The 18717-nt window shown below is 37.0% G+C and overlaps 1 protein-coding gene and 2 long non-coding RNA genes across 32 annotated transcripts in view; 1 reads left to right on the forward strand and 2 right to left on the reverse strand.

Moving 5' to 3' along the window:
• PDE4D (phosphodiesterase 4D) overlaps positions 1-18717 on the reverse strand; it is a 1448272-nt gene that overhangs the window by 1012835 nt on the left and 416720 nt on the right. The window lies entirely within an intron of this gene.
• The window catches only part of LOC140633667 (uncharacterized), a 120027-nt gene that overhangs the window by 80466 nt on the left and 20844 nt on the right, over positions 1-18717 (forward strand). The gene's annotated exons all lie outside the window — the stretch shown is intronic.
• Positions 1-18717, reverse strand: part of LOC140633666 (uncharacterized) — a 72981-nt gene that overhangs the window by 30493 nt on the left and 23771 nt on the right. The window contains exons 2-4 of the long non-coding RNA XR_012031252.1: positions 9083-9246; positions 4956-5066; positions 3952-4009 (exon numbers count right to left, since the gene is read on the reverse strand). This is a non-coding gene — a long non-coding RNA (uncharacterized lncRNA). The remainder of the gene's footprint in view (positions 1-3951; positions 4010-4955; positions 5067-9082; positions 9247-18717) is intronic.

The following is an 18717-nucleotide window of genomic DNA, read 5'->3' on the forward strand; positions in this document are numbered from 1 at the left end:
TTGCTAACATATTTCCTTCCCAGAGAAGTTTGCTATAACATCTCCCTTCTCTCCATCTGACATAACCTCTTCTATTACTTTTCCAAGCTCTCTCATTATTTTTTTGGCGTTTTGTTTTGTTTTGTTTAGAGCTCTTACAGTTGCTTGGAATTATGTGGAACTTTATGGTTATCTGCTCACCTGATTAGTTCATGTCACTCTCCTCCATTTAACTGTATGCCAGGTCTGTTTTGCTAAGTTCAATGAACATAGCTGATGCTTGCCTTACAAATGTAAAGAAATATTTGTTGAATATGTGAATTAACCCAGGGTCTTTTAGGGATTCATCTCAAGGACCTTTAAAAAGAAATTTCTCTTTTACCTCACACCAAATGAATTGCATAATTTTGAACACCAAAAATGTGATTAGTGCTAAAATTATAAGAGATGTTGAGGAACCAAAACAAAACTAGGGTTGGGGGGAGGGGAAAGGCTAGGCTAAAATAAAACCATGCAAAAGGAAAAGTAGAAGCCAATCATGAGTTTCATAATATAAAACTATGAAATTTCTTTTCTTTTTTTAAGGATTTTATTTATTTATTCATGAGAGACACACACAGAGAGAGAGAGACAGAGACAGAGACACAGGCAGGGGGAGAAGCAGGCCCCATGCAGGGAGTCCATTGTGGAACTCAATCCCAGGACTCCAGGATCATGCCTGGGGCCGAAGGCAGGAGCTAAACCACTGAGCCACCCAGGGATCTGCGAAATTTCTTATTCTTTTAAAACAAACTCAGTACCATACATTTATATAGGAAAATCTGAGTCTGGTCATCAGATGTAATAATCATGGAAGGATGTAAATAAATACTCTGAGAAACTGACTCCTAGATATTCATAACCAGCTGTAACACCTGAGAACTTTATTTTCTTAAATTATCAAAATAGAATCATTGTCCCCATGAAGTATAGTCCTTATTTACTCATTGCCTAGGGCTCAGGAATTCTCTTTACTACTGTATAGCTTTTCCTAAAAAATTTCAAGATCAATAAAGCAAATGTAGAACTTAAGGAAATGCCCTAGAATTGTTTAAGTTTTGGTGTTAATCATGGGCTTGTTCCTTGACAATTGTTTATCCTTAATAACTCTAAGGGCATAGTCCGGCCTGGCTAGGACCTAAGTTTAGACTTTACCATTTGTAAAAGAGACAGCTCTGACCTCACTTGGCTTTTACCCTTCTGGCTTATTAGACATTCTCTCTAAAGTTTAGGCTAGTTTTCCTCATTATAAATTGCAAACTGAAACTTTTCTAGCTACTGTTCTATAAAGGCAGACAATCTTTAGGCCCAATTATCTTTGATATGGAGCACTGTTTCATACCTTATAACTCTTTGGAAAAATTCATAAGGACTAACACAAGAATACTCGTAGTTTTTACCTGTGAGTTCATGTCAATGAAAATTGGTAATGAGCTGAGTTAAATGGAAACAAAGTTAACCCCTCATTTGATGATTAATAAGACTGTAAGAGTAAGCATAAAAATGGTGTTGTAAGCATCAGAGAGAAATCTTTAGTGAATAAGATTTTTTCTTCAGGCTGGCATGTGCCATGCATGATCCTACTCCTTTTTAAATTGTAATTTAGTTATTCAATACTACTGTTATGTAAAGTCCTTATATAAATTTTATTTTTCCCTATTGATGGAAATTATAACATTCTACAACAGTGATTTTTAAAGCTTCGTGTGTGTGTGTGTGTGTGTGTGTGTGTGCACGTGTGTGTATAGAATGGGCCTATTTAAAGACCTGGTAAAAGTGGCTGGCCTTCTCCCAGAAAAAAAAAAAGTATCATTGATACAATAAAATTTGCATATAATTTTAAGAAGTTCAGTGACCCATTTGAAATACATGCAGGAAAAGAAAAATAATATCAACAAGACAAAAAGCTACAGAATAACTGTTTTAAAATCATATTATCTTTGGTTTATGTACTAAACAATTGTCTTAAAGTCAGCTACTTGAAGTAATTCTCTTACATAACTGTTAATCCTCCATACATACATGTAACCCAGGTTGGAAAGGCAGCAACTGCATATCAGTATGAGGATAGTCTCAGTGCTGGTTAGTAAGGAGTTGCTGGTTTTATCTTCTCTGAATCCCCAACTATTAACCTGCCCCAGTCCCCAAAATTCTAGGATACTGCCATTATCCAGAACCAGGAAAGTAAGGCTTAAGTTAGAGTAGCGGCCTCCAGGACATGGTCCCAACATGAACACCAATACCAATTCTGTTAAGTGCCCATGCCTTACATAGGTTTCATAAATATTATTAAATAACCCCTGAATTTATTTATTTAGTTTTTTCCAAAAGCAATAATCTATCTAGAAGCACAAAAAGGACAATATGGACCTTCTTCAGCCCAATGAAATTTTCAGTATAATGATGCTGTTATTTTGTCCTGTCTTTTAAGGGGCAGGAGTCTGCAAACATTACTTAGAGGTTAACTTTCCAGGGGAAAAGCAAGAAATGAGAGGAGAAAAGAGTTTGGGAAGAGCAGATGCGTAGTAGTTTGGGGCCAGCCAAGAGTGATGGAAAGGGAATATAGCTTGAGGATGTATAGACAGGTATTTACTATTGGTTAGATTCTTGTCCTTTGAGAAACCATCATACTCTCTTTTTACATGAGTCTGGCAGGGCTTCTCTTTGTAATTCCCAGGAATAACCAGTTTTATTATCTCATTTTCCTAGTAACAGTAATGTGTCCAGAGAATAAATATATAATCCAACCAATTAGCCAAGCAGAATCCTTCTCTACATTGATATATTATTAATAGAAAAAAGAAGCTCTTATCAATGGGAAGTTATGCAACCATCTTCATTTTCAGGTGGAGAGAGCTTGTGTGTAAATTAAACCAAAAAGAGATAAGGGCCTGATAGAGAAAAAAAAAAAAAGCTACACCAATGATGAGGTAATGAGGGAAGTCTTTGCAGTTATTAGCTTTGGAATTTTTTTGGTTTTGTTTTGTTGTAAGTAGGCTCCAAGCCCAGTGCAGCCTCCAACATGAGGCTCAAACTCACGACCATGAGACCAAGAGCTGAACTGAGATTAGTTGAGTGTGAGACTCAGGTGCCTCTCTACAGCTATTCTTTATTTATAAGTCTTCAAATACCATTCCAGCTATGATAAATCATACAATGTCATCATTATTTGTATTATTCAAATAGCTTGACTTATCTTGAGTTGTATTTCTGTCACTTGCAACCAAAAGAATTCTAATTCATTTAGAGGGCTAAGCTAGAGGCCACATTTATGTAAAAAAGGGATCTGAAAATAATGCAATTATTCTAATGAGATTAAAATTCCAAATAAAGGAGAGATTTCCAATATTAACACAAGAGACTTTACAGCTGTGATCATTTTTAAAAGTGTATGTTCTGATAATTTTTTAATTCCTTAGCAATAAGAGGGCAAGAGCTACCTATTATACTCACTAAAAATATTATGCAGTTTACCCACTTTTATATGGATAGTGAAAACACACACACACATTTACACACTGATTAAGTGTCGACTAGAATAAGCACACACCTGTGACAATTTATGTTAAGAAAGCCTTAAATATTTCAGATGAAACAATATGGAGACTAAGGTGGAATTTTCACGTACCTTTTCTGATAACATAGCATATGTGGAAGGTTTATTTTTAAAAGAAGATGTAGGCTTTCTGATATAAAATCAAATGATAAATTATTGCTTTAATTATTAACTCATTTGTTACTCCATTTCCAAAGAGCTTTATAAACAAAAGAACTATTTGATATTATGGCTCTTTAGCCTATAAATTTTTTCATATTCAAGAATCAATATTCTAGCCTTTCTAATAACTAAATGAGACCACGAGTACATTTTATGAACCACTGTATAATTATTCCTATTCAGTAGAGAGAGTTATTAAGCTTTATAGCACTTACTAAAAGCTTTAACCATGAGAGGAATTTTCCATAAGAGTAGAAAACTTGTCACAATGTTCTGGAAAAAAATAGATCATAAGGTAGTATAAGGATACCTGACTATAAAGTGAATGAGTTGCGGTGATTCCTTCTGCTGCAGACACATGACTAAGGACCTCATGGGAGGCACTAGGAACAGAGTCAGGACCTTTAGGACCTTTATCTTAAACAGCCTCATCAGAAACACCACAGAAATCTTGCTCATTCTGCAGTGAAGCTCCTTTATCTCTATTCCAGGGAGGGCTAAAGGTGGATCACCAATCACCTAGCATCACCAGTTGGAACTAAGGCCAGGCTCTACGTCCATTATAAGCCCTGAACAAGATCCATGAGTCTGAGCCACAAGTGGCAGGAGTTACTGTAAATAATCAAGTCTGCAAGGGAGGAATTGTAATCAGCTATGCTACTGCACCTGGGCAAGTCAGACACCACCATCCCCGCCCCCGCCATGAAAGACATCCTGCTGGGTGTTCATCAGGACTAATTCCAGCCTTACCACACCAAAACTTAGAGAGTCAAATCCCAAACCAACAGATTACAAGGGGTTAATATCAGATAGATCTTATGGGTTCAGGAGAAGGAAGTGTTGGGCTAAGTGTATGTCACATAATACAAATAAGCACAATGGTGAGGAGTGTGTAAGATCTCCCTGGAGAAGCCTTGGAATGACACTGTGATTAGATGAAAGGATGTATTCATCACAGGTCCTGTCCCCAGATCCTGACATGATTTAGTTCTTCCTGGTCATCCTCTGAAAACAATCAATGGTTTCTCTCAGTTCTATAACATCTAGACATCATACTCTTTTAAGGTTCTTCTTATATTTAGGAGAGTGGCTAAAGAATTTCTCTTTATTTTTTGTCTCAGATTTCGTGGTGGAGAGGGGGTTTATGAGAAATTCCCCTGAGAAATATCCAAGTTTTTCTATCAGTGAGAGGGAGAGAAAGGGTTACTTATTTAAATACCTTCATGCCTAGGTAGAAGTCTTGGCTTCAGAGATGAAACAGTGAGTGGAAAAAAAAGGACAAAGTGCTGGTTGTTGCCCTTGCCTTCTCTGTCTTGGACTACTCATTCCTCTGGGACAGTAGGAAGTAAGAACAGAAAGTTAAATTTCAGGTGCAATCGGCTTATGCCTTATTCTCTCCAAAAGAATCCAACAATGAAAAGAATTATTATTTCAAAAAATTAAAAAATAACTCTTTAGTAAGATTAGGATGATCTTAACTGAGAAAATGATTTGAAATTTGAAAATTTTTTGCAAAAAACTTTTAATGATATAAAAAATTGCACATGTAGCTCTATATAGATATAAATATATAAATGGAATTATAGGAATATTTATACATATATTCTGAAAGCTAACATATAATGGCTGTCTCTGGATGATAAAATTATGGGTAATTTTAATATTCATCTCTATAATTCAGGGAGATTTTTTCCCCTAAATTTTCCTCAGTGAGAGGCACCTAGGTGGCACAGTCAATTATGCATCCAACTCTTGATTCTGCATAGGTCATAATTTCAGGATGGTGAGATTCAGCCCTGTGTTGGGCTCCATGCTGGGTGTGAAGCCTGCTTGAAATTCTCTCTTCCTCTCCTTCTGCTCCTCCTGCTCATGCTCACTCTTTCTCTCTCAAATAAATAAATAAATATTTTTAAAAATCCCTCAGTAAGTACCTGCTACATTTACAATGAGGAAAAGCAATACTTTTTCATTAAAAATATAGGTAGTAAATGAACATTTTAAAATATATTGTTGACCATGGAAAAAGCATTTACTTTAGAGTCAATGAAATATAGATTTGAATCCCAGCTCTGTCCCATATTAACTGTTTGACTTTAATGAGACTGAGTTTCCATATATCATGAGTCTCAAAGTGCATATTACTGCATCTCAGGGAATGATCTATCAGTGGTGAAAAGTGAATAATTAAAAGGAGTCCCTAATGGGGCATTTTATAAAACCTTAAAAACAAAGTTGCAGATTAATCTTAATGTTAGCAAAAAATGAAGAAATATGTTTTATATTATTCTAAATAGGATAGACCAAGAAAGCATTGTTTAGCATTGTAAAGGACTCCCAAGTTTAAAGGAAGAGAATGCACATATTTAAAGGGTTACTATTATGGGTTGAATTATTGCCCCTTCAAAATTCTTATGTTGAAGTCCTCATCTCTAAGACCTTAGAATGTGACCTCATTTGGAGATAGGGTCTTTACAGAGGTAATTAAGTTCAAATGAGGTCGTGAGAGTGAGCCCTAATCCAAAATGACTGACATCCTTATAATAAAAGGGGAAATCTGAACACAGATATGCATAAAGGGAAAACAACATAAAGAGATATAGAAGATGGCCTTCTACAGTCCAAGGAGAAAGCTCTGAAACAAATCTTTCTCTCATAGCCATCAGAAGGAACCAAGCTAGCCAATACTTTGATTTCAAATTTCCAGCCTGCAGAACTGGGAGACAATAAATTTCCATTGTTAAGCCATTCTGTGTGTGGTGCTTTGTTACAGAAGCCCTAGCAAAGTAATACAGTTATTTTATTTTGCTAAATACTTATATTCTTGTGTGAGCACTAGTCATTTGTCTTCACCCTCTTGGAAAGCACAATTCACAAAGGGAAATCTGGCATTTATGAAAACAATTGGCATGAAGCAAGAAAAGCAAAAGCTATATAATAGAATTTCTAAAAATTATAATTTAATCCAATTTTCCCAGACAAAATCTGAATAAACTACTCATTTTCTTTTAAAAGGAGAAAACAAAACTTAAAATTTTGTAATGTCAAATTGTTTGCTCTAGGACTCAACCTTACTGTGTTTAAGAACAAAACTATAGGAGCACCTGAGTGGTGCATCCAACTCTTAATTTTGGTTTAGGTTATGATCCTCAGAGTCATGAGATCAAGCCCTACATGGGGCTCTATGCTGAGCATGGAGCCTGCTTGAGATTTTCTCTCCTTCTCCCTCTGCTCCTCCTCCCCTCTTTCTCTCTCAAAAAGATAAGTAAATAAATAAATAAAAATTTTAAACACTATATAGGATGAGAAAAAGCAATTTTTTTAAATTAATTAATTTATTTAACAGAGAGAGAGCACAATAAGGGGGGAGCAGCAGGCAGAGGAAGAAAGCGAAGCAGGCTCCCCGAGGAGCAGAGAGCCTGACACAGGGCTCAATCCCAGGACCCTCAGATCATGACCTGAGTCAAAGGTAGACATTTAACCTACTAAGCCACCTGGGGGCCCTGAAGAAAGGCAACTTTAAATTATGATCCTTCTCATGCCATACATTCATTTGGATGTTACAGTACAGGCACACAAAGCTATCTAGAAGGAAGTTTACTTTTATAAGTCACTGAACACTAATGCACAGTGTTTAATGAGACCAGAAATACGCTGGTCAAGGCTGACATCCTGAAAGCTAATGACTGAGGCAATCATGATGTTTCCATGAGGGAATAACAGAATTCAGAGCCTTTGTGGGATTTAATTACATGGCTTCCGGGCCATTAGTTTATAAGGAAAAATCAAGTTCTTTTAATCTCATTCCCAAGTCCTTTTACCAAGTCTCTTCTTTCTTTTCTTTCTCAATTAATGACTGAGAAAACACCATTAAAGTGGGTGCTTTCTTCATTTAGTGAGGCTCTTACTATGCCTGTCAACTGGCTCTTAGATCAACAGTGTATTTTCAGGGTTTCAGAATTATGAACTCTTATTGATATTCATTTCAACCAAATAGGAACTGATATGTTTAGGTTAAAAATGATTATGATCCAGTAATGTTCATATTCTGAAAACTAGAGCCAGAGAATGGAGTTCTGAAGAGGGCTGAGAGTTTAAAATGAGAATGGAACAGAACTAGTGCTTCCTGATAGCTCTGTATTAGATGCTGCTTCATTGAATGCAGTGAATTGCTGTGATCTTTATTTAACAAATTAGAAAACCAGGGCTTGGAAAGATTAAGTCTTTGGCTGAAGGATAAATAGAGAGCGAGTGGGGAACTGCACCATGAAGCCGTCTCTCTGATTTCAAACCCCATTCACATCTGAAAACAACACACACAGCACACACAATGTAAGTAAAAAGAGATTGTGAACTGTTTTTCTGAACATACTCTCCATAAAATGTCAGATTATACAATGTTCAGAGTACAGCTTCATTACTAGAGTTAGCTGTTTCACCATTTTGGTAAAAGATATTTTATATTTGAATGTTTGAGTTTATGTATAATTTAAGATTGATACTTTACATGCTTTCAGAGATATATAAAATTCACAATTATCAGAATAAAGTGATGTTAGAGATCAGTTTGAAACAATTGTCCTGTCGATGTATTTTTTTATTTATTCAATATACTGTGTGTACACGTGTGTGTGTGTGTGTGTGTGTGTGTGCATGCGTGTGTGTTATATCAGGACCTGTGAGGGGCATCAGAAATCCAGTAATAGAGAAGGCAGAAAGAGTCTCTGTCCTGGAGATTATGGAACCCTAAGGCCCAGATGGAAATCAGATTTTTACCTGTTTATATATGCTAATGGACATAAAAAGAGACTAAAAACTTCTTTCTTAGTCGACAGCTTCAACTTCACTGGCTGTGAAGTGAAATTATCACATGAGGAAAAGTGCTTACTTAGGAACTTACTCACATAGGGACTATTTAGTTCTAAGTCCAGGATCTCTAGCACCTAGTACCCAATCAATGAAAGTGAACTTCCTTCTCATTAAACCTTTTATCACAGGTCACAATAAGACAAAGTGATTTAAGATTGACTTCCATGTCTTCCTTGCCTCGGGCCAGCCCTCAAATAAAACTGTCAACATATAGCCGAAAACAAACAATATAAGGGAGCATAATTGGTCTTTGAATACTTAATTGAAAGCTGTGCAGAAAGTTAATTGCATAAGCAGGTTGAGTCAGGCCTCATTTTTTTTTCACCCAGGGCTTCTGTTTTTTTTCTCACTGGAGTGGAGCACCACCACTCTATTCCCCTAGCCAGCCAATTCTTCTTTGCCTTTGACAGAGGTAGCCTGTGTGAGAAGGAAACAGGACCAACATAACTGGTGTGTTGTGGAACTACATCACATACTCACAGAATCCATAGGGATCTCTGGCATAGGGAGAGAGAGGCAGGGCTATCTTGGCAGAAGAGATGGCAGGAGGGAACTGAGACCTGAGAATCTTGCTTCCTCCTCTTTACCTATCAGCATTTTTGTGTCCTTCGGGAAGTGTTGCTGAATTCCAATTCTCTCTAAAACTAGTAAAAAAGAGAGTGAAAACCACCCTTTCTCCCCTCCACACAAACACATGTATATGCACATACACACATTTTTAGCAAAATTAGGAGAGAGAGAAAAACCCACAATTACTGAATTGCCTGTAAGCTCATGCTGGGCCCAACACTCCAAACCGGCAAACTGCAGGGGGTGAGGGTGGGTGGCCCTAAGTGTTCCAGGCCTGGTGGGGAATAGTGAGGACTCCTCAGGGTCCTGGTGCTGAGGCCGAAGAAGATCTGGCTGCAAAAAGCACTGCTGAGCCATGGAAGGGGAGCTCTTGAGCTTTGAAATTGAAGAAGCTGCTGTAGCACCTCCTATCCTTCCTCACTGGATCCTCCTCCTTGGTGGTACAGGAGGATCGAACTCATTCTAATTTAGGGTTTCATTTTAGGGAGATGATCATTACATTCATACCGAGACACCACTGAAATGAAAAAAGCCAAAGAGCAGCAAAAACCTCTGCAGGGCTAGAAAACAAGTCAGAAAAGTGATCCAACAGCATAGAGGAAAAATATAATATTCTAATACGAGATTTTTAATTATTGGAATGACCATCAATCTAAAAGAAGTGAAAATAAAGAATTCACTGAAAGTTTGCCAGCCAAAAGGAGGTGAAGTGATGTCCAAACAACAGGAAGATATGGAATGAAACAAGAGAATTCAGGAAAGAAACTGAGGCAGAATGAAAAGCTGTCTTTAGAAAAAAAAAAAAAAGAAAAAAGATTCCACTACAATGACTACATGATAACGAGATAAATTAAACATAGTAGAAGCCACATCAGACACAGAGAGAAAAAATGAGAAAAGCGAAGAAAATCAATAGGACTAAAGAAGGAATTTTAAAATATTTGAAGCGATAAGTCCAGAAAACAAAGGAGATGTAACATATCACAATTAGAATCACTTTAAAAGAAAGCAAAGATGATTTTAAAAACACTTATCTATAATTTACCAAACCTTCCCCTCCCCAAAACATTTTTCAAAACATGTTATATACCTAGGAAAATCCAGATAGTAGATACTAAGATATTCTGCTAAAAGATGTTAAATATTAAAAGTAAAGGAAGAATCTTTGGGGGATGCAAACGAAACTACTAGTCATGAATAAAAAAAACAGCAGAGCTTTGCACCTGACTGTGTAATGGAAAACTTCAACAGCAGAAGACAGTGGAGAGACACCTAAAAAGCAATCATGCAACAAAAATTTAAGCCAAGTTGTTCTTCAAGGATAAAAATTATAGGCAGGCATTTATGAAAACCCACATATTCAAGGAATATCGTTCTGATAAGCTGTTGCTGAGAAAACAAGAGGATGACTAGGAAACTTTTGGGCACTGAATGAATTTAAACACAGAAGGAAAGTGAGAATAAGATTGAGAGAATAGCATACAAATAAATATATCCTGATAGTAGGGAAATAATGCAAGTAAGAAAACCAGAAGGAGGGGCCCCTGGGTAGCTCAGTCAAGTGTTCTACTCTCGATTTCCACTTAAGTCATGATCTCAGAGTCGTGAGATCGAGCCCCGTGTCCAGCTCCATGCTGGGTGTGAGTCTGCTTGAGATTATTTCTCCCTCTCCTTCCGGCCCTTCCCCACCCCTCTTTCTCTAAAAGAAAAAGAAAACTAGAAGGAAATGGGGACATAAGAACAAAGAGTAACTGACACTGCAATTTTGTGTCTCTCAATGATCAAAAAATAAAGTGAGAGAAGACTCAAAAATAATAAGGTTAATATTATAGATACATATATGCACATTAATTTATGTCCTCCAATACTCCTGCTTTTAAAGCACTTTGAATATTCACAAAAATTGGTAACATATTAGGCCTGAAAGAAAATCTCATAATTTCAAGGAGTAGATATATGTTAGACCATTTCTATTCATGAACTGAAAACTAGAAATGATAAAATCAGAGACCAACAACAAAAATCTCTTAGACTTGGAAATTCTAAAAATATCTGTTAAATAATTTTTAGATCAAAGCAAAAAAGGAAATTTCAATTGCACACTTTCTCGGAAACCACTACAATGAAAATATTATATATTATAGCCTATGGAAGCCAGCTAATGCTGCAATCACAGGAAAATACCCAGTCTTTAGTATTTATTTTGATATATAAAACAGAACAAAAATAAATCAAACAGGGGCACCTGGGTGGCTCGGTGGTTGAGCAGCTGCCTTTGGTCGGGTGGTGATCCCAGGGTCCTAGGATCAAATCCTGTATCGGGCTCTGCGCAGGGAGCCTGTTTCTCTCCCTGTCGATGTCTCTGCATCTCTCTCTGAGTCTCTCATGAATGAATAAATAAAATCTTTTTTAAAAAACAAATCAAATATTTTTAGTAGAAATAAAAAAGAAAATAATAGAAATAAATGAAGGAAAAATTTAATAGGTCTATTTATTAAGCAGAAATAGGAAAGAAAGAAGGAAGTATAGAAGGATAGGAGGGAGGAAGGGAGGGAGGGAGGGAGGGAGGGAGGGAGGAAGGAAGGAAGGAAGGAAGGCAGGCAGGCCAGACCTGCTGCTCTTAGCCTGAAGCTACTTGGTTATATTTTCCATCTTTATCGACTATTTATTTATTTATTTATTTATTTATTTATTTATTTTTTATTTATCGACTATTTATAAAAAGCATTTTGCCACAAATTCCTAAGCAGATCTAGATTATTTACACTGGCTTTTACTTGCCTCATACACTCTTCCTTCACAACATGAAAAAGCAGCAATGAATCAGCCACAGATTTGATACCATTCCGGAAAACAACAGCTGAAAATACCAGAGACTCCTATTTCCTGCCTTCAAAAACTACAACTCTTCTTGGGGTTCTTCAATCTCATACTCTTTCTGACAAGAGAATACCTAAATTATAACTAAATTATAGATTCTCTTAGAAAGATGGTTTCACTATTTATCCAGAGCACTACAGTGGGATGAGATACAAATAACAGGTGTTAGAAAACATGTTCATACATGCACATTTGAGCATGAGTTTAAGTCAAAGCTGAGGCCTGTGGTGTGTGCCTCAGTCAACTGCAAGGAGTTCATGCTGTGAGACCTAAAGTTCTTGTAAAGTGGTCTGAAACAGACAAAACAAAACAAAACAAAACAAAAAAAAAACATATCCACAGGGCCTGTGGTGGTTCCACATATGTCTAGGACATGATCAAGCATGCTTTCCTCACTGAGGAGCAGAAAATCATAGTGAAATGGTTAAAGTCACTAGCAGAATCAGAAGGTTAAATTTTTTTTTAATGAAGTTTTTTTGAGTAAATAAAAAAAGAATGAAAAAGCACACTAGCCTTCTAGCTGTCTAACATACTCACAGCTTTCTGTGAGAAGGCTTCGTGATATATTTTGCAAAAGGTGATTTGGAATTAACAGCTTTCTGTGATTTGGAGGTTGGCAGAGGCAGCACACATGTACAAATTGTCAAAGTGATCATGTTCCTAGGAAAGTAGGATCACTGGCAAGAGCAGTGCTGGTCTAAATGGAGTCTTGCATCGTGGGGTTGAGAATGATGTGGCATAAATTAGGATGGCTACTTGTATGTTCTAGTCAGGGAATCCTCACTCAATGATGGCCTAACAGTCTCCAGTTTTAAAACTGAGCAGAGGAAAAAGAAAACAACCTTCCAATGGAAATGGAATAAACCTAGATCTAAGATTCAAAGCCTGGGAAATCTGACCTCAAAATCTAGTTGCATTTCTGCCTTCATTCATTTTCAAATGAACTTATTCCATAATAATAAGGTGAAAAAATAGATTTTTATAATGTAGACACTCTTGCTGCCAATTCTGATTCGCAGAGTACATCTTATATTTGTTCATTTACCTACCAAGAGCAAGACACTGTATTCTAGTCTAAAATATCACTTCTGGGGGCACCTGAGTAGCTCAGTCCATTAAGTAAGCATCTGCTTTTGGCTCAGGTCATGATTCCAGGGTACTGGGATCAAGTCCCACATTGGGCCTGCTGCCCAGCAGGGAGTCTACTTCTCCCTTTGATCCTCTCCCTTCACTCATTCTCTTTTACTTTCTCTCTCTCAAATAAATAAATAAAATCTTAAAAAATATATCGTTTCTGAATTTTTTTGGTCCACCTCCAGCCAGAAGATGGACTGGTGAATTTCTACCCCTTTGCTGCCAATTAGCTAGGTACAAGACCTTGGGCCAGTGGTTAGCATTTCTTCACCTAAAAAATAAGAGGCTTTGATGTCCTAAGAAGTCAATGGTATTATTTGTATGCTGCTCAAAATAAAATGTTTCACCTGCGTGAGTTGAGCCTTGAAGTTAGGAGCCAAATCCTGAATCATTTAGTGGAGTAATTGTCTCTGAAAAGGCTAATGGAATTTCACAAATGCTTCCTGCCACACCCACTCTTTTTCAGGGAATAGAAGATGAGAGTATGAATTTATGGTAATAGAGCAAACACCCAAACACTGCAGTTTAATTTTCCTTTATTATTATATTTTTAATTTACTGTGGATGACTAACACTTATTAGTATTCTTTTCTGCTTCCACAGACGCTGGAAGCTGCTTTCTCTCTGGGTTTTGCCAAAACCATGAAAGTAAATAATTCTTTAAAATATACACAAATCAGGCAAGAAAATTGAGAGATTTTAACTGAGTTTGGAGCTACTGAAATTCTGATATGCCTTCCATTTGCCTTATAAACCTGATCTAGCTAGCTATTGGAGAATTTAAAAATACCTAATTTTTAGAATTACAATATACTATAAATCATCTAACCAGGTTTTCCAGTCCAGATGGTTTTTAATTTACCAGCAAAGTAGATCACTAGAACTCTGATTGTAAACTGGGGCTTTTGAATTCAATCTGTGGAGAAGAAATCCTTCAAGCAGCCCAATGCTGATAAAGAAAGCAGGGGTGGGAAGGGGTAGAGACATGAGGGAGGTGAAAAATACTGGTGCTTTTTTTTTTTTTTAAGATCTTATTTATTTATTCATGAGAGACAGACAGAGAGAGAGAGAGAGAGAGAGAAAGAGAGGCAGAGACACAGGCAGAAGGAGAAGTAGGCTCCATGCAGGGAGCCCGACGTGGGACTCGATCCCGGGTCTCCAGGATCAGGCCCTGGGCCGAAGGCAGTGTTAAACCACCAAGCTACCCGGGCTGCCCAACACTGGTGCTTTTAACTGAATCAACAGGATTACATTTTAACATGGCTGGCACCCTCCAGAGGAATCTTAGGACTTCAAGACTGACGTAGCTATAGAACTAGCTTATCGATAGTCACCATTTTCAGATGCAGTGATAGAGGGCAGATAGAGACCTAACAACAACAACAGCAACAAGATAGAGATGATGATCCAGGAGGTTGAAACAGAATACAGACAGAAGGTCTCCTTTACCTCTAAGAGTTACTAAGAACCTAAATGGCTGCTATGGGATCATATATATTATAACCAATATGCTTGAACACAAACCAGTGAGAATTCAGGCCACGACTAACCAAGGACATTCACTGTGAATACCCAGGTGAATACCAGAGCTCTATAGTTCTACCTGAAAAAGAAAACCATCCTCACCCTAATTCATCTTTGGCTTCATTTCTACTTGTGATCTTCACTTTAGTAAAGAACAAACAACAAAGAATAGAAAACATCACCCATCAGGAGGTAAAGGGGTTTGTAGAGTAGGAAGTTCTCAAAGCACTTTGTGCCATGAGTCTCTTTAATTTATATACTCCTGTGGGGTGGCACTCTGAGTATTATAGCTCCTAGAAGAACACTTTCCAGAAAGAGAATTCAGTCAGTTTTGCTGTCTCACTGCAAGACATAACAGACACACCAGCATAAGTCGGGGCTCCTAAAGTTACGTTTCCCACTGGGCATTCAGATTTAAAACAAGTGATGGTTACTGCCTTCTCTTGGCTTTTAAGTGGACATGAACTGAGTAAGAATATCAAACTTCTGAGCTCATTCAGAAGCATCACTTTATTTTAGGCTAAAAAAGAAAAGATGTGTACAAGAATGACAGCCAGGGATGAAGTCTCAAGGAAGAGGGGCAGTGATTCCCATGCCCATGTTCCTATTATGTATTACTAACACATGGTAGAGGGACGGGGTCGATTAAACAGGAACAAAGAATATGCAGCCAGGCCCCAAGTTGAACCAAAATGTCCACTGCTAGAATTTATACAGGTCTGGACACACACGGTGACCTGGTGGGCCTCTAGAAGTTCATTTTGTAGGAAGCAAGGAGCTCCACAGAAAGAAACAAATTTAAGGCAAAACACAGACAAGCATAGCAAACTTGACTTAGGAAGAAGCTTTAACTGTTAAAGGGGAAAGGCATTTTGAATAAAGCATTCTAATTATCGCTCTTGCTGAATTAACAGAAAACATGGCTTACCAAGTTCTAAAAGGGAAATAAATCAATTTCACTTAAATTTAGCATTAAGATGAATATCAAAAGAGTGAATTTAAAAAACTAAGTGCAAAATCGATTCATTATGGTTGGTTGGTTTTCTGGAAAGGGAGAAAGAGAAGCAAATACCAAAGCTTTATTTGAAGAAAATAACAACTCTCTGACTAGGATATTTTGGGTCTCATTTCAAATGTCAACAATAATATTAATGATACTATAAGCACAGAGCACAGTGATCCCCAGGAAAATAGCTTGGGCATTCGCTCAGAAAACAAAAGTTGTGTGCATTTGTTAAATACCTTACCTAGAAGTACTTGTATTTGGAAACATTCCTGGGGAATTAAACAATTTTCAAAATGATCAGTATTTATTAGTCACCACCACAGAAATGCATTTTAATTCAATGTTCTAGTCAGAGCAAATGTTCCAGACATATACCCCACCCCAACCTTCGCCCCCCCACCTGTCTAGCGTCTAATCAACGAACATAAGAACAGCAATATATATTTTATATTTTCACACACATTTTACAATAGCATTCATTTTTCTAGACTGACATATCTAAAATCAATCCACCAATCACCCAGGAATATTCCTAGCTTTTCTATAAAGATAAAATAAACTATAACTTAAGCAATTTATAAAAATGGTAATGTTGTTTAGTGCAAGAAAAAAACTAAAATTAATTAAATTGTTAGTTTTTTCTCACTGGATCTGGGAATGATAAATCATTGCTTTATGCACATTCTGCCCTTTTAGAAAGATTCTTTACCAAAATTTATGGTATTATAGTTTACATGCTAATTTAACTTAACTGATTATGAAATATTTTTTACTTTATTTTAGCTTTATGACATCTACATTGATCATATGGTTGCAAAGAAAGTCTAACTTATGGGATATCTCTGATTCCACAGTCAATTTCTTTGTGCTTTACAAGGAGTCTCCAAATAAACCTGGTTGAGCTTTTGATCAATCCAGCTGCCTCAAGGAGACTTGGCTAATGAAAAAGGAGAGCAGTCATTAAATTTCTGTATATTTTATATCAATACTGATTAATGCTACTGGGGGAAAAAAAGGCCTGACAATCCAAAGAGTGTGTCTCTTTCCATTCTAAAACATTAATTATTCACTAATAAAAATGAACACTTATGTGCTCAATTTCAAAAATTAAAACCAATAATATGCATTGCTCATTTTACCTTTGACATCTTTTCCATGGAGTAACCAGTACTGTTTTGAACTCTGTGGAATTGTGTTTAGCAAAATTTATGAAAATGATATGATAAACAGCATGACTTCTGATTTGTTATCATGTCGTTTGCTCACCTGGGTCCCATGAGGACCATGTAAACTTTCAGTTACAACCTGAGTGATTCCTTTTATTGTTTTTTCTACTTAGTCAAAATAGCGTACCCCTGATCACATTATTTTGAAAACTTTTCTTTAGGGCAAACTTAACGCTAAACTTTTGCTAAGAAGTAAGTCAAAAAGATTAGTCTGACCTTGTCATAACATGATCTGATTATGTTGTCTTCTCAAAACTATACTTTCAGGATGGGTATTTACACCCACTGCAAAGTGTGAGTCAACTGAGAATTGTTAATACCAGGCTCCTGTCTCCACTGCTCAAGGTATCTGTAGAGAACAGAGAGAATAGCTCTGGGATTCTTCATGCTAGGAAGTAGAGGAGGGTAACTTGTTTCTCCTTTATTTTATGCCTCCACATCAAATCTCCAGAGAAGGGTAGGTTTCCTCTTATTACTTGCCCTGAGTTATCTCTAAATTGTTTTGGGGTGTGAGGGTCAGACACCACATCCAAAGAGATGAGACACAGGTCAACTTCATTGGAAGAGAGTTTCCCATTGATTAGCTTTGAATTAGTGTATGAAAAGGTCCAAGCAATAAACTTTTTAGCACAAGCAATAATCAAGACGGGGATGAAAGCAACAAAGATCACAAAAGTGAACATAAGATAGACCTTGCCTCGAAGAAGGTTTCAGATAGACCTTCTCTCATCCAGCACTATGCATTACATTGCCATCATCTTATAGTCTTAATGCTGCCTAAGAAGGAATCATGGCAGCACCTTATCTAAGAGTCAGACAGAGGCCTATGTGCTGGACATTTCCAGACATGCCTCCCTTGATACTATCATCAATGCACACTGTGTCTGGTCCCCTCAGAGCCATACATGGCAAGAGCCTCTTTGAGTTTCTATCTTTCCTTCAAGACAAGGGATGAGACATCATTCCCCTGATTCAAGGCCAGTTCCTAAATCTGTTCTTTAGGTTCCATTCACTTATGCCTACCCAAAGACCTTGCCGTAACAATCAGCTACTCACTCTCACTTAAGTGTTCAACCTCTCCTTTTGCACAGCATTTGAGGGAAGAGTACTAAACAACAACACTAAAACGATCCCTTGACTTTATTAACCTCTAGTGGCCATCTAAAATTGTGCTGGTGAACCCTCAAAGCATCAGTAGCACCTTCACATAACTAAACTCCAACAATACACATGGTTGTCCAAAAACTGTTCTGTAATATGGCAGCCATATTTATTTAAGTATGGAAGCATGCAGACTGCTCTCTTTCCCTAGCACTTAGCACACATGGGAGATATCTGATAAAAGCATGTTGAAATGAATTTATATAACTGAACCTATTATGGAAGGAATGGATGATCCATGAGAACAATGGATTTGATACTCTATCTGACCCAGGGAATCCCACATCCTCATAGTTACAAACAGTATGCCATAGACTCAGCTCATAGCAGAAGTTCACAGTACATATTAAATGAAATTGTTGGTAGATTACAGTCATGAATTTATTTTTATAAGATGGCAACTCAGTTTTTTATGTGGTAGGGCAGTCATGTTCTAAATGTAAAAAGACATCTATCTAGGAGGTTAGAAAATATAAAGAAAAAATATTGCTATTGCAAAAATCCTCTGATCTTTAATTCGCCATTTTGTGCTATGTAATGTTTTAATGGCAAAGGCTATATAATTCAGATTAGCCTTACAAAGTACCCTCAGAGCATGAGTCAAGACATCTTCA

This window comes from Canis lupus, chromosome 5 (assembly GCF_048164855.1).
Source record: "Canis lupus baileyi chromosome 5, mCanLup2.hap1, whole genome shotgun sequence".
Taxonomy (NCBI): Eukaryota; Metazoa; Chordata; class Mammalia; order Carnivora; family Canidae; genus Canis; species Canis lupus.